General features: G+C 36.9%; 1 long non-coding RNA gene across 1 annotated transcript in view; it reads left to right on the forward strand.

Annotated features, from left to right (window-relative positions):
- The window catches only part of LOC118355596 (uncharacterized), a 32,881-nt gene that overhangs the window by 16,278 nt on the left and 1,416 nt on the right, over positions 1-15,187 (forward strand). The gene's annotated exons all lie outside the window — the stretch shown is intronic.

A 15,187-nucleotide genomic window follows, 5' to 3' on the forward strand; every position in this document is an offset into this window, starting at 1 on the left:
TTATATTTCTAAGAATTTGCCCATTTCTTCCAAGTTGTTCAATTTTTGGCATTTAGTTTTTCATAATATTCTCTTATGATCGTATATCTATAGTTTTGGTTGTATTTCTCCTCTCTCATTCATTTTTTCTTATTTATTTGGATTTTTCCTCTTTTCCTTTTGATAAGTCTGGTTAAAGTTTATAAATTTTATTAATTTTTTCAAAGAATCAAGACCTGGATTAATGATCTGTTTTACTGATTTTTTTGTTTGTTTTTGTTCATTGTTGTTTTTAGTTTCTATATCACTTTTTTACTGCTAGAATCTTTATTATTGCCCTTTTTCTGCTGGCTTTACACCTGAGACTAATATTACACTGTATGTTAACTAGAATTTAAATAAAAACTTGAAAGAAATTAAATAAAATCTAGCCAAGAAAATAATTATATTTTTTAAAAACTATTAAAACAAATTATTATTTCATTAACATATTTATGATAGTTAAATATTTATACCACGCATAAGTAATGCATAATGTAGCATATTATTATAACACACTTATAATAATTAATAAAAATTTGAATTAAAAATTTAATAGAAAAATAGACAAAGAAAGCAGTAGTCATCACAATGGTGTGGATGTGAGCATATTAGAATACTTTGGGAGGTTCCAGTTGAATGTGTTTGTTCTGTTCATTCACCTCTGAAAAGGTTATAAAATTTTCCCTATGCATGGCTCCTTTTGATAAGGATTGGAGAGAGATGCAGTGTGACATGGGGAGTGATAGCAATTTGGTAGCTTTAGGTATACAAAGCTGGGACCTCTGATGGTCCTCTGAAGACCACTGTGGGAACAAGAGAAGAGAAAGATGAAGGAAGGGCTTTTTAAAAGTTTATAGAACTACAGACACCTGGGTGGCTCAGCGGTTGGGCGTCTGCCTTTGGCTCAGGGTGTGATCCTGTGGTGCTGGGATGGAGTACCACATTGGGCTCCCTGCGTGGAGCCTGCTCCTCCCTCTGCCTATGCCTCTCTGCCTCTCTCTGTGTCTCTCATGAATAAATAAATAAAATATTTTTAAAAAGAAGTTTATAGAACTGAATATTATAAGACATGTAGGATTCTCTTAGCCAAAGTACCATTTATCAAGTCTTCATCCTCAGTCTGTTTAGTTAGTTCCCACATCCCTATGTATTAAGTCCAAAATAATCTTACTCAGATGGAATTTTCTTGGCTTTACTGTACACCAAATTGTTTTTCTAGCATTCTGTTATTATACCATGTGACTTATTACTATTAACCTATTAATAATGATGTCAATAATAGGCAACACTTCTTCAGCAAATAAGCTAGGATTTGTGCAAGGTAATTTAAATACATTACTTCATGTCATTGTGATAATTGTATTAGGCAATTAGTATTATATCTCTAAAAATGCTGTAGCATTTCCAGATAACTGGCAGCCACAAAGTACTGTTCTTTCTACATTTTTGAACTTGGCTCGTTGACATTCTGCCAAGCTTCTCATGTTTACTGCAGCTGTAAAAAACATCAGAGTGAGGTTGATGTCATCCATTCTCAGCATGTGTCCTGTGTACAGAAGCTAAGCAGAGACAAAGTGGAACATTGCCCAGGTTGTCCAGATGCCAGATCAGTTTAATTCAGCAAACATTTATTGAGCTTCTAGTAAGTATCCAGTTCTGTGCTAGTTTCGGTGCTACAGGGGAACCCCAGAATAAATCAGGCAATAAATAAGGTCAGCCTGCTGACCTTCTGGAGACTCACAAGGTAGCAATTAAGAGACATATAGTTGCTATAATAATGACAAATACTAACAGAGACATAATTTAAATGCCTATAAGATATATTTTACATGCCTTCAAAGTCATCATTAGTAGTATATTAATAAAGAATTTGATTGCTGTTTGTTTTGCCTTTGAATATACACCTTTTGCAAATAAGGTCAATTCACAGTTAACTTTCAAGATTCATAAAAGCATAATCCATTAGTTCTTTCTAATAGTATTTGATAGGAAAACATTTTTAGCAGAATATTACCTGAAACAGAGACCAAAGGGAGAACCAAATTCTGTTTTTTGTTAACTTGCTGTCTGATAATGGCGTACTTGCCAAGGAATATAAAATGTAGATCTAGAAAGTCAGTGTTCTCCGAAGACTTGGAAAAAGAGAGTGGAATTAGTGTCATCAGACACAAAGTCAAGTAAAAATTATTGATCTGCATTTCGTCTACCTTCATGATTATTTCCATTCCTGGCTTGGGTCCTAACCTTAGTGCAGCTGAACACTAATATCCTACGAGGTCTTCACCACTAACCCGGACTCCTCTCCCCAATATGTACTAAATACAGAGGAAACAGACAGGCAAGCTGCACTTGCTCAAGAAGTTCAGAAATAGTCTTCTGTTGACCTATGTGAACAAGTCAAATCACCAAGAAGGCCAAGGACTTCCAGTGCCTTGACCTCTGATTCTCTTAGTTACTCTCCTCTGCAAGGATAGCTAGTTACTCTATCCTCTTTTAACTGAAATTCTTTGGAATGAGTGTAACTTTTTCCCCAAAATGTCTATAGTCTAGGCAGCCAACAGGAGCACCTTAATTTGCTGGATAGCCTTTTCCTAAAGCAGTAACCATCATATCACTTAAAACTAGAATTTCCATAACGTGAGAGCCACCACTAGCATTAATCTGGATGCTGAAATAATTTCTGAAGATTTCTACTTCTACTTCTCCTTCCTATGATTAGGGACACCACCAGTAACCCAAATGGGTGCTGTCTACATGTTGAGAATCCTGTCTGTTGTGGATTGCTAGCCTGCACAGTGATGCCCAAATAATTTCTTAATATACCATGTGGCCAGTGCTATCTAATATATCCTAACCTGAGTAGGAGTCAACACTTATCTTTTTGATTTCAATAAGCATCAACCTTGCATCTTTGTCATGAACAGCTGCATTATCATCATGTAGATAGCAAGTTTCTTGAAGTAAGGTACTGCCATGGACTGAATGCTTGTGTCCTACCAAAATTCATATGTTGAAACTTCATCTCCAATGTAGTATTTGAAGATAGGATTTGGGAGGTGACTAGGTTATGAAGGTGGAGCCCTCATGAGTGGCATTAGTGCCTTATAAAAAATACTCTAGAGAGTACTCTTGCCTCTTTTGCCACATGAGGATACAGTGAGAAGACTGCCCTCACTAGACACTGAATCTGCTGGCACCTTGACCTTAGACTTCTCTACCTGAGAAATATGAGAAATAAATGTTTGTTATTTAAGCCCCCCAACCTACGATAACTTCTTATAGCAGCCCAAATTAAGATAGGTACCATGTCTTAACTTCTATGGCATGTTACCCACAATTTAGCTCAGGAATGAACACACAGGGCAGACCTTTAGAAAGTACCAAGGAACTACTTTGTGTTACTAAAGAGGTCTTTTCAACTATGTGCTTAATAGTACAGGGGTTCTATAGGCTTCGTTTTCCATAGCAGCCCTTCCCTGCACAGCCCCTGGGCCTATCTAACCTAAATTCAGCCAAGCAACTGAGCCAATCCAGATCATGACAGGAACAATATTACTGACACATCCCACCAGCCTGGGAAACAGAATTAGAATTAGTGATGTTCCTGTACAGACAATGTGGACATTTAACCCAGCAAGTCTCTGTCTTCCCTTGTTCCCTATCATGTTGACTAAGTTCCCAGGACAGACTATCTACCTCAGTGTCCCTATTCACTCCCTCAACTCCATCCTAGTCATCCTACATAGGCTTTGATAGTTTCTTCCTCATATAGATGCAGGACGGATTCCCTCTATGTAAAGGTGAATACCCTGAAGCACATCACCACCTCCCACCCAACTTGAATTGCAGACCCATATGCCTTTCTCCACTAGACTGGCTCTTGTCTGCAGCTAACATCTGCCAAAATCTAACCTGAGCTTGTCATGCCCTTGGGGGTGTTGAAAGGATCAACCCTGTAAACAAGCCTTGATCCCAAGGTGTTCATATCAGGACAGTCCTAGAACACAAATGTTCATCTTATTACCACAATCATCACTGCTTACTTTCATAATCACCAAACTTCCAGCAAAAGTATCACTCCCCCTGATATCAGTCTTTTAAGTGATTCATTTCAAAATAAAAATTTCTGTGTTGTTTGAAGATATACATGTTTTGGTGTGTGTGTGTGTGTGTGTGTGTGTGTGTGTGTGTGTGTGTGTATGATGTGAGATTATTATGTAAGACACTTAATCCTCCCTCTTCTCATCCTCCTACTACGGTGATGTGTTTGACCTGATTTCCAAGAGCTTCCATAGTTTTGGACTATATTCAGAGTAAATGTTGGAATATATACTTTGCCAAAGGGAAACACCTCCCATTAAAAAAAGAAACTTGAAATTGCTCAAGTAAAAAAAAAAAAAAAAAAGAAATTGCTCAAGTACTTATGACAAGAATATATCTATTCTGCTCCTCTTTCAAGACAAGAAAGGAGAAGGTAGACCCTAATTAGGTGACAAGATTGGCTGGCTACTAGGCTTGAGACTGAGTAAGGAGTTCCCAGTATGTGGGATTTTCATTGCTAAAATACAGAGGCAAACTGGGACAGTTTGGTCACTCTAATTCTAATTCAGGCAAATTGGGACAGTTGGTCATGCTAATTCTAATTCAAGCAGTGAATGTGAGTGGCAGAGCTATGGAGATGTTTGGGACACAGTTTTAATCATGATCATATGGTGGGATGGATAGGTTAAACACCAAAACAACTCAAGCTGGTCTTAGAAGCTTGAGTTGACCAATCAGAGGCATCCCACAACATCAGGGTAGAGGAGGATTAACTGGCTCTGATGAGGATCAATTTACCATGTTTTGCTCTTTTTTCCAGATCCTAGAGTTATGGAATGCAGGGGTCTGGAGATTTCTTCTACTCCTCCTTCCTCCCTCCCCTCCTTTTTCCTCCTTTTTTTTTTCTTTTTAATTTGGATATAGTTGGCACACAATGTTACTTTAGTTTCAGGGATACAATTTAGTGATTTAACAAATTTATACATTATGCTTATTTACAAGTGTAGCTATGATTTGTTCTTTACATAACTATTACAATATCATTGACTATATTCCTTATGGTCTACTTTTTTTTTTTATTCATGATAGTCACACACAGAGAGAATGAGAGGCAGAGACACAGGCAGAGGGAGAAGCAGGCTCCACGCACCGGGAGCCCGACGTGGGATTCGGTCCCGGGTCTCCAGGATCGCGCCCTGGGCCAAAGGCAGGCACCAAACCGCTGCGCCACCCAGGGATCCCTATGGTCTACTTTTTATCCCATAACTTATCTCATTCTATAACTGTTAGCATGTACCTCTCTCTCCCCTTCACACATCTTGCCCAACCCTCACTCTTCTCCCCTCTGGCAACCCTCAGTTTGAGCTCTGTATTTGCAGGTCTAATTCTGCTTCTTGTCTGTTTATTCTTTTTCTTTAAGATTCCATTTATGAGGAGAATAACATGGTATTTATCTTTCTTAGTCTTATTTATTTCACTTAGCATAATACCCTGTAAGTTCATCCATATTGTCTCAAATGGCATAATCTCATCCTTTTTATGGCTGTGTAATATTTCAGTGTGTGTGTGTGTGTGTGTGTGTGTGTGTGTGTGTATGTGTGTTCCTAATTGTCAAATATACCATTCTCTTTGACTCCATAACTACTTCTCATTAGGCCTCATTCGGAGACTAATGCCAGCCTAATGCCTAGAACAGACACTGTCTACACCCTCATCCAGCTAGACACAGAAACCAAAACTGGTTGTCTACATAAACATAACTTTGTGAAATTCTCTGTATTCATTAGCATGACTATATTCTTCCAGGAGTTTCCTGTCCATGGCAATTTGATTGCTCAATACAGAAACTTTCCAAAAGATTCATCAATTCTTCAATGGAAAACATCAATAAACAATATACACCTCAAATTCCTCCTGTTGCTCTTTTCAAGCCTTGGCTGTTGGATTGTGAATACAAGGGAAGAAAAAGGCTTTCTTGACCCTCTTAGCTTTTTTGGCTATGTCTGAAATTAAACTAACAAAGATAAACTAATAGAAAAAAAGTATACAATTTTATTTAATGTAAGTTTTATATGACATGTGAGCCATCATAAGGAAATGAAGACCCAAAGAAACAGACCTGAGTATCTTTACATTAGGTCTGATGAAGGGTGAGTAGTTGTGTAAAAATGATAGGTCAGAGAGTATGAGGTAAGTATAATAAATTGGAGGGAACTGAGCAAGTTCTTTTTGTTAGAATTTTTCTGTGCCCTTTTGTTTTCAGAGATAGGAATGCTCCTTTTCTCTATTTCTCAAATGAAGATTTTAAACCTGTTTCAGGGGAGGGGAGAGGTCAGAGTGATCTCACTCCTGGATTTTCTCAATCCTTCAGCTTAAAGTATTCAATATAGCAAGGGGTCATATTCTGAGGTAGTATGTGCTGAACCCCATCATGATCCTTACTCAATCCTCATCAAGCCTCTGTTTTTAAAGTTCCATTTTAAATCAATGTCCTCAGGTTTTGATTGTCAATAAATTCTGATTTTATTATCACTACTCTAAGATACTGCCAATGCTTTACCAGGTTGCATTCTTCCTTAATGAAGTAAGCAACAAACTCAGTTTTATTTTACTAGAAGATTGTGTTGATGTTTTGTGGGGAGCCATCTTTTAAATCTCACAGGAGGCACTTAAAGCCAAACTGACCTTGCTGCACCTGCCTCCTAAGATTACTCTCATCCATCTCCCCCCTTTTCAACTTTCCTTTCCTTCTGGAGACTGGAATACATTTTAAAAATTACTTCCTTATAGAAGAGAGCAGCAACTAAGATATTGGTTTATCAGGTTAGTTCAGAAAACATTTAGTATACATTAAATTTTGGGAAATGTAGGGGCCAAAGAGGCAAACCACGTTGTATATATATAATAAAGGGCTTCTCTTAGAAAAAAAATTCAGGAAGTATTACCTAACTCAAATTTAACCCGCATTTTATATAACACTTAAAAGATTGACCATTATGTCTCTATAAATTTAGATGATGATTTATAGAAAGTTTTTGGGTGCAACAGGAAAAACTTAGAGGTAGCTTGTCTAACATGCCAAGTATCCAGTGTACTCACAAACCATGTTTTTATTGATGGAATGGCCCACAGCAAAAATAAAATTTAAAAAAAAACAATAAGTATCTATCAAAAATGCTACTTTTGGAGTGACTTGGTGGATTCAGACACCTCTTAAATCTAACTTTACCATGTGACTCAGAAGATTATGAGAAGCCTCATGGCATAGTCAGACTAAATTACATTCAGAGTTGCCAGTACTCATTTAATAATTAGTCTCGGGAACCCAATATTTTTGGGTTCAAAACCTTTATCCTAATTGTACTAAGACTCTTAGTTTACAATGAAGCAACACATTTGGTGAAAAATCAACATTAGCCCCCAAAAAATCAATATGCAGAAATCTGTTGCTTTTTTTTTTCTGTTGCTTTTTTATACACAAATAATAAGTCAGCAGAACGAGAAATCAAGGAATACATTTTATTTACAATTGTACCAAAAACAATGAGATACCTAGGGATACACCTAAGCAAAGAGGTGAAAGAACTGTACTTTGAAAACTATAAAACACTGGTAAAAGAAACTGAAGAGGAAAGAAAGAAATAGAAAGACAGCTCATACTCATGGACTGGAAGAACAAATATTGTTAAAATATCTATACTACCCAAAGCAATCTACACATTTAAAACAATTCCTATTAAAATACCAGCAGCATTTTCACAGAGCTATATCAAACAATCCTAAATTCATATGGAACCACAAAAGTCCTTGAACAGCCAAAGCAATCTTGTAAAAGAAATACAAAGCTGGAGGTGTCACAGTTCCCGACTTCAGGTTATATTACAAAGCTGTAGTCATCAAAACAGTATGGTACTGGTACAAAACTAGGTAGGCCCATAGATCCATAGAACAGAATAGGAAACCCACAATTATGTAGTCAACTAATCTTCCACAAAGCAGGAAAGAATATTCACTGGAGAAACAACAATCTCTTCAACAAAGGGTGTTGGGAAAACTGGATAGCTATAGCAAAAGCATGAAAATGGACTACTTTCTAACATCATACACAAAAACAAATTCAAACTGGATTAAAAATTTTAATGTGAGATGTGAAACCAACAAAATTCTACAAGACAGCACAGCACAGATGTCTCTAACATCAGCCACGGCAACATTTATCTACATATGTCCCATAGTGCAAGGGAAGCAAAAGCAAAGTAAAATATTGGGATTGCATCAAAATAAAAACCTTCTCCATAGTGAAGGAAATAATCAACAAAACTAAATGGCAACCTCTTGAATAGGAGAAAACATTTACAAATGATATCCAATAAACCACTAGTATCTAAAATATATAAACAGCTTATACAATTAAATACCCCCCGAAAAAGAAACAATCCAATTAAAAATGGGCAGAGGACATGAACAGACATTTCTCCAAAGAAGATATCCAAATGGCCAACAGACACAGGAAAAGATTCACAGCATCACTCATGATCAGGGAAATACAAATCAAAACTACAGTGAGATACCAACTCATACCTATCAGAATGGTCTAAATGAAAAACAGAAGAAACAACAGGTATTGGTAAGAATGTGAGAAAAAGGATCCCTTGTGCTCTGTTGGTGGGAATGCAAACTGATGCAGCCACTCTGGAAACAATATGGAGGTCCCTCAAAAAGTTCAAAAGAGAACTATCCTAGGATCCAGCAATAGTACTACTAGGTATTTACCCAAAGGATACCAAAAATACAGATTCAAAGGAGTATATACACCCTGACATTTATAGCAGCACTATCATTAATGGCCAAACTATGGAGAGAGCCCAAATGTCCATTAACTGATGAATGGACAAAGAAGATATGGTATATATATATATACATATGAATATTACTCAGCCTTCAAAGAGAATTCAATCTTGCCATTTGCAATAACATGGATGGAGCTAGAGTGCATTATGCTGAGTGGAATAAGTCAGTCAGAATAAGACAAATTCCATATAATTTCACTCACATGTGGAATTAAAAAAAAACAACAACAAATGAGCAAAGGGACAAAGAGAAAGAGAGAGAGAAACCAAGAAACAAACTTAACAAGAGAGCAAATGGACAGTGCCAGAGGGGACAGGAGTGGGGGATAGGTAAAATATGTGATGGGGATTAAGGAGTGCCCTTATTCTGCTGAGCACAGGGTGATTTATGGAATTGTTTAATCATTTTATTATATACCTGAAATTAATATAACATTGTATATTAACTATACTGGAATTTAAAATAAAAAATAATGGCTAAAATAAAAGGATGTACAGGTAGTTGATAAAACATTATTTCTGGGTGTGTCTGTGAGAATGTGTCCAGAAAAGATTAGAATCAGTAGACTGAGTAAAGACACGCTGGTGAGCATCATGCAATCTGTTGGATGTTTCTTTTGTTGTTGTTGTTATTGGATGTTTCAATAGCACAAAAAGGCAGACCTATCTGCTTGACCTGAGATATCCATCTTCTGCCCCCAGACATTGGCACCTTTGGTTCTTGGGCTTTCAGATTCAGGCTGCGACTTACACCATTTCAGTGCTGCTTCTTTCACTGGTATGGATTAAAAGGTATCATCCTTATTCACTCCTTTAAGATGACAGAAACAATAAAGGTCGAGGAACAGAGTGATACTATATTATGTATATAGAGTTAAAATGTGTCCTTGGAGTCATGGTCACCTTGAAATAATAAGTGGCCTGGTTTCAAATAGAATGCTTTACACATCTGAGAGAAGTATACTTGTCATTGGCATCTTGGCCCGAATCACATACAGAAGAATCCTAGGGCCTCATTTTACAACCCAAACTCTCCAACTTGGGGAATTCTGAGAGACTATTTTTCTAGCCCTTACTTATATATCAAAATGCTGAGTTCACAATGATTAATTCAATCAGCTCTTTATTTAACCTGTACTGTCATTGCTTTTGTGTATGATACTATCTCACATGATGTTGGCACACCCAGTAGGAAATAGTTATTTTTTCTTTTAAAATTAACATTAACTATATAGTGTTAAGATATGAATATCTTCCTTCTTTTTAACTTCTGCTTTCTAATTTTTTTTTCTAACCCCAACTCAATTTACCCAATCTTTACTTAGCTTTTTTTAGGTCAGCATCTCAGTTCCGTTTAGTAGCCTTCTTAGGACATACAGGAAAATCTCTTCCTGGAGCTAATTATGTTCATGTTTGTTACTACAGTCTTGAGAAACCTATTTTAATAAGTCAAAGAATGTATTTTTAGAACATCCGAAATGTCTTGTTCCAAGCAAGAATGAGTAAATTGGTCAATTTCAATTATACCCATTGTTTGTAGAAACCTATAAAGGTAGAGATATGGAGAGTAAAGTGATGTTTCATTCATTTATGCTACTCATTAGAGTTTTAAAAGTCCTTATTCCTTTGCTCGTTTGTTTTGTTTCTTAAATGAAAGACAAGCCAAGAAACAGACTCTTAACTATAGAGAACAAACTAATCCTACCAGAGGGGAAGTAGGTGGGGGATGGGTGCAATAGGTGATGGAGATTAAGGAATGCACTTGTCATAATAAGCACTGGGTGATGTACAGAATTGTTGAACCACTATATTGTAAACCTGAAACTAATATAACTCTGCATGTCAACTATATCAGAATTAAAATTTTTGAAATAAAGAAAAAGTACTTATTCATGATTGTCACCATCCATTTATTTATGCATCTAATTAACAGAATTGTTAATATAAATGTAAGCATGTTTATTTTTATACACTTTTTTTCAGTAGATAGATGATATAATATTATTATTAAAGGAACCTGGTGTCCATCTGAGAAGGCAAGACAAATAATGATATAAATTCATTTCTGGGAGAATAGAATGATGGAGCCAACATAGAGCCAAGGCACAATATAACACAGCATTATTTTCTAGCTCCTACCTCCTATACAGATACCTCCAGCATCTTTAAATATTCCCTAATTTTAGTGAAGGATAGGAGAGTGAGTAAAGTCAGTGATAATATGTACAGAGTCTTTGAATGAATTACAAAAAAAAATGACCACTCTGGGTAGCTGAATTACAAAAAGATATTCACTTTTGAGCACATAAAGCACATGCAGATCCATGTCATTCATAGCTTTCCTATCTACTCCCATATGCCTGCTGAAACTTGCCAAGGTACCATGACCCTAGCACCTTACAAGCTGCCTGCATGTAGTAGGTGCCTAATAAAATTTGTCAGCCTGAGTTAACTTTACACTTGCCTTCCTTTGTATCTCCAGCTATTAATATCACTTGCCACAGCTCACCATCAATGAATTGTTTAAATGGAAGAGATGTCAAAGTTTTCTGACTGAAACCCCACTGAAGCCAATGAAGCTTACAAAAAAACACCAGAGACTCCTGTGCATTAAAACTTGCTGGGAAAATGTTTGGCCAAAGCAGTTACCAGACCCTACACCATGGTGCTAAATCTAGCCATCCACAGATCAGTCCTTTCTCCCTAAATCTCAAACCTATCTCCATATGGGCTGGGCTGCTAAACAGTAGGACATTAGAAGGTTTATAATCAATAGTTATGTTTTTTATTAGATTTGAAATACCTATTAGAAAGCTAAGTGGAACTATTTATTTATTTATTAACTTTATTGAGGAATCACTGACAAATACAATTATATATATTTAAAGTCTACAATGTAATAATTTGGTATACATATACGTTATAGAATAGTTATAAAGATCAAGATAATTAACATAGAATCACCTCAAATAGTTAACACAGTTAACTAGTTAACGTGTGTGTGTGTGTGTGTGGTGAGAATGCTTAAGATTTGTTCTCAGTAACTTTCAAGTACACAATACCATATTCTTTTTTTTTTTTAAGAGGGAGCAGGGGAGGGGCAAAGAGCAGGAAGAGGGAAAGAGAGAATCTTAAGGAGACTCCACACCCAGCAGGGAGCCCAACTCAGGGCTCGACCTCACAACCCTTAAATCATGACCTGAGCTGAAATCAAGAGTTGGACCATAACTGACTGAGCCACCTCACCACCCCCATAATACCATATTCTTTACTATAGTCACTATGCTGCATATTAGATCTTGTTTTTAAGTAGAAACTATTATAACTCGCTTATATGCTGACAGAATGATTTAGTAGGGAAGCAAAACCTGAGAAGCAAAAAAGAATAGAGCAACTTTAGAGCAATGTCTGAGAGAAGATATTCCTTCTCTTGCACAATTGATATATAAGGAATTGGCTTTAGGTAAGACAGGTAAGACATCATATTAGAAAGGAAAGCAGAGTATATGGACATAGTAGCAGGGAGATTAGTAGATTGAGGAGTGGAATACACAGAAATTCTCCTTATGATTGCATCTATATCTTTAGTAAAATAAGAAGCCAAGTCATCAGCTGTGAGTGAAGAGAGGTAAGAAGTTATTGCAGATGTGAAATGAAATAATAATCTGGGAGAGTAAAACAATGTTTGGAAATGTAGTAGAATTACTGAAGGGACAATTTGAATGAGAGGGTAACAAAGATAGTTACAAGTGGTGTGTGTGTTCATGTGCTTATGTGTGTACATGCACATGGCCCTTAAAATCTAAGGAAGTAAGGATCAAAGTGAGGATGTGTAAGGAAGCAAGAGATTGATAAATCAATGAGTTGGAAGTTCCAAGGCATTTGTGGAATTGTTTCAGTGGAGACATTATATTGATTAAAAGAAAAATAGGAAGTAGTGGTCAGAGAGGGGAGAACTTGAAATGGAATTTATGAGTGATGGGATAATAGAATAATGGCATAATGTAGTATATGGCTCAGGATGTCTATGTAAAAATAGATTGGGAGACAAGACCATGGGAGGAGAGGAGGTAAAGCCATCATGAGGTCACAATATTAGGAGCATCATCTGTACACATTCCAGCTATCTATTGTTGCATAGTGAATCTCCCAGAAACTTAGTTAAAACAATTAATCATTACCTCTCATTGTACTGTAGGTTGACTAGGCTTAGCTGGACAGCTCTTTATCAGGGTCTCTCATGTGGATGCATCCAAGTGCCAGCTGGAATTATAGTCTTCTGAACACTCAATGGCTGGAAATCCAAAATGCCTTATCCACATGGCTGACAATCAGTACTATCTGCTGGCTGGACACTCAGCTAGCTGTTTTTTGTTTTGTTTGGTTTTATTTTGTTTTGTTTTGTTTCTTTGTTTTTATCACTATGCCAATATATGGTCTCTCCATGTAGCTTGGATTTCTTTTTTTTTTTTTTTTTTTTTGTTGTTGTTGTTGTTGTTGTTATATTTGTCATAAAGAATTTTTTTTTCCGGTGACCTTTTTTATTATTTTTTTTATTTTTTTTAATTTATTTTTATTGGTGTTCAATTTACTAACATACAGAATAACCCCCAGTGCCTGTCACCCATTCACTCCCACCCCCTGCCCTCCTCCCCTTCTACCACCCCTAGTTCGTTTCCCAGAGTTAGCAGTCTTTACGTTCTGTCTCCCTTTCTGATATTTCCCACTCATTTCTTCTCCCTTCCCTTATATTCCCTTTCACTATTATTTATATTCCCCAAATGAATGAGAACATATAATGTTTGTCCTTCTCCGACTGACTTACTTCACTCAGCATAATACCCTCCAGTTCCATCCACGTTGAAGCAAATGGTGGGTATTTGTCATTTCTAATAGCTGAGTAATATTCCATTGTATACATAAACCACATCTTCTTTATCCATTCATCTTTCGTTGGACACCGAGGCTCCTTCCACAGTTTGGCTATCGTGGCCATTGCTGCTATAAACATCGGGGTGCAGGTGTCCCGGCGTTTCATTGCATCTGTATCTTTGGGGTAAATCCCCAACAGTGCAATTGCTGGGTCGTAGGGCAGGTATATTTTTAACTCTTTGAGGAACCTCCACACAGTTTTCCAGAGTGGCTGCACCAGTTCACATTCCCTCCAACAGTGCAAGAGGGTTCCCTTTTCTCCGCATCCTCTCCAACATTTGTTGTTTCTTGCCTTGTTAATTTTCCCCATTCTCACTGGTGTGAGGTGGTATCTCATTGTGGTTTTGATTTGTATTTCCCTGATGGCAAGTGATGCAGAGCATTTTCTCAGGTGCATGTTGGCCATGTCTATGTCTTCCTCTGTGAGATTTCTCTTCATGTCTTTTGCCCATTTCATGATTGGATTGTTTGTTTCTTTGCTGTTGAGTTTAATAAGTTCTTGATAGATCTTGGAAACTAGCCCTTTATCTGATATGTCATTTGCAAATATCTTCTCCCATTCTGTAGGTTGTCTTTGAGTTTTGTTGACTGTATCCTTTGCTGTGCAAAAGCTTCTTATCTTGATGAAGTCCCAATAGTTCATTTTTGCTTTTGTTTCTTTTGCCTTCGTGGATGTATCTTGCAAGAAGTTACTGTGGCCGAGTTCAAAAAGGGTGTTGCCTGTGTTCTGCTCTAGGATTTTGATGGAATCTTATCTCACATTTAGATCTTTCATCCATTTTGAGTTTATCTTTGTGTATGGTGAAAGAGAGTGGTCTAGTTTCATTCTTCTGCATGTGGATGTCCAATTTTCCCAGCACCATTTATTGAAGAGACTGTCTTTCTTCCAATGGATAGTCTTTCCTCCTTTATCGAATATTAGTTGACCATAAAGTTCAGAGTCCACTTCTGGGTTCTCTATTCTGTTCCACTGATCTATGTGTCTGTTTTTGTGCCAGTACCACACTGTCTTGATGACCACAGCTTTGTAATATCACAAGTGCTGGGTTCAAAAGATAAGTGTCTCAAGAGTGAGCCCTTCAAAAAGCAGAAATCAGAAGCTATAAATCCAGTAAAGGGTTATGTCCAAACTCGTGCAGTGTCATTTCTACCATATTCTATTAGTAGAAGCAATCTCAGAGCCCACACAAATTCAGAGAGGTGGGGAGAACAGATCTCAACTCTTGATGAGAACAGTACAACCTTGCAGAAAAACATACAGAATGGGAAATATTGTTGTGGCCATTTTTGGAAAACAAAATCTACCAAATGTGGATAACCAATCAATAAGAACAATGACAAGA

The sequence above is a fragment of the Canis lupus genome, chromosome 25 (genome assembly GCF_003254725.2).
Source record: "Canis lupus dingo isolate Sandy chromosome 25, ASM325472v2, whole genome shotgun sequence".
NCBI lineage: Eukaryota > Metazoa > Chordata > Mammalia > Carnivora > Canidae > Canis > Canis lupus.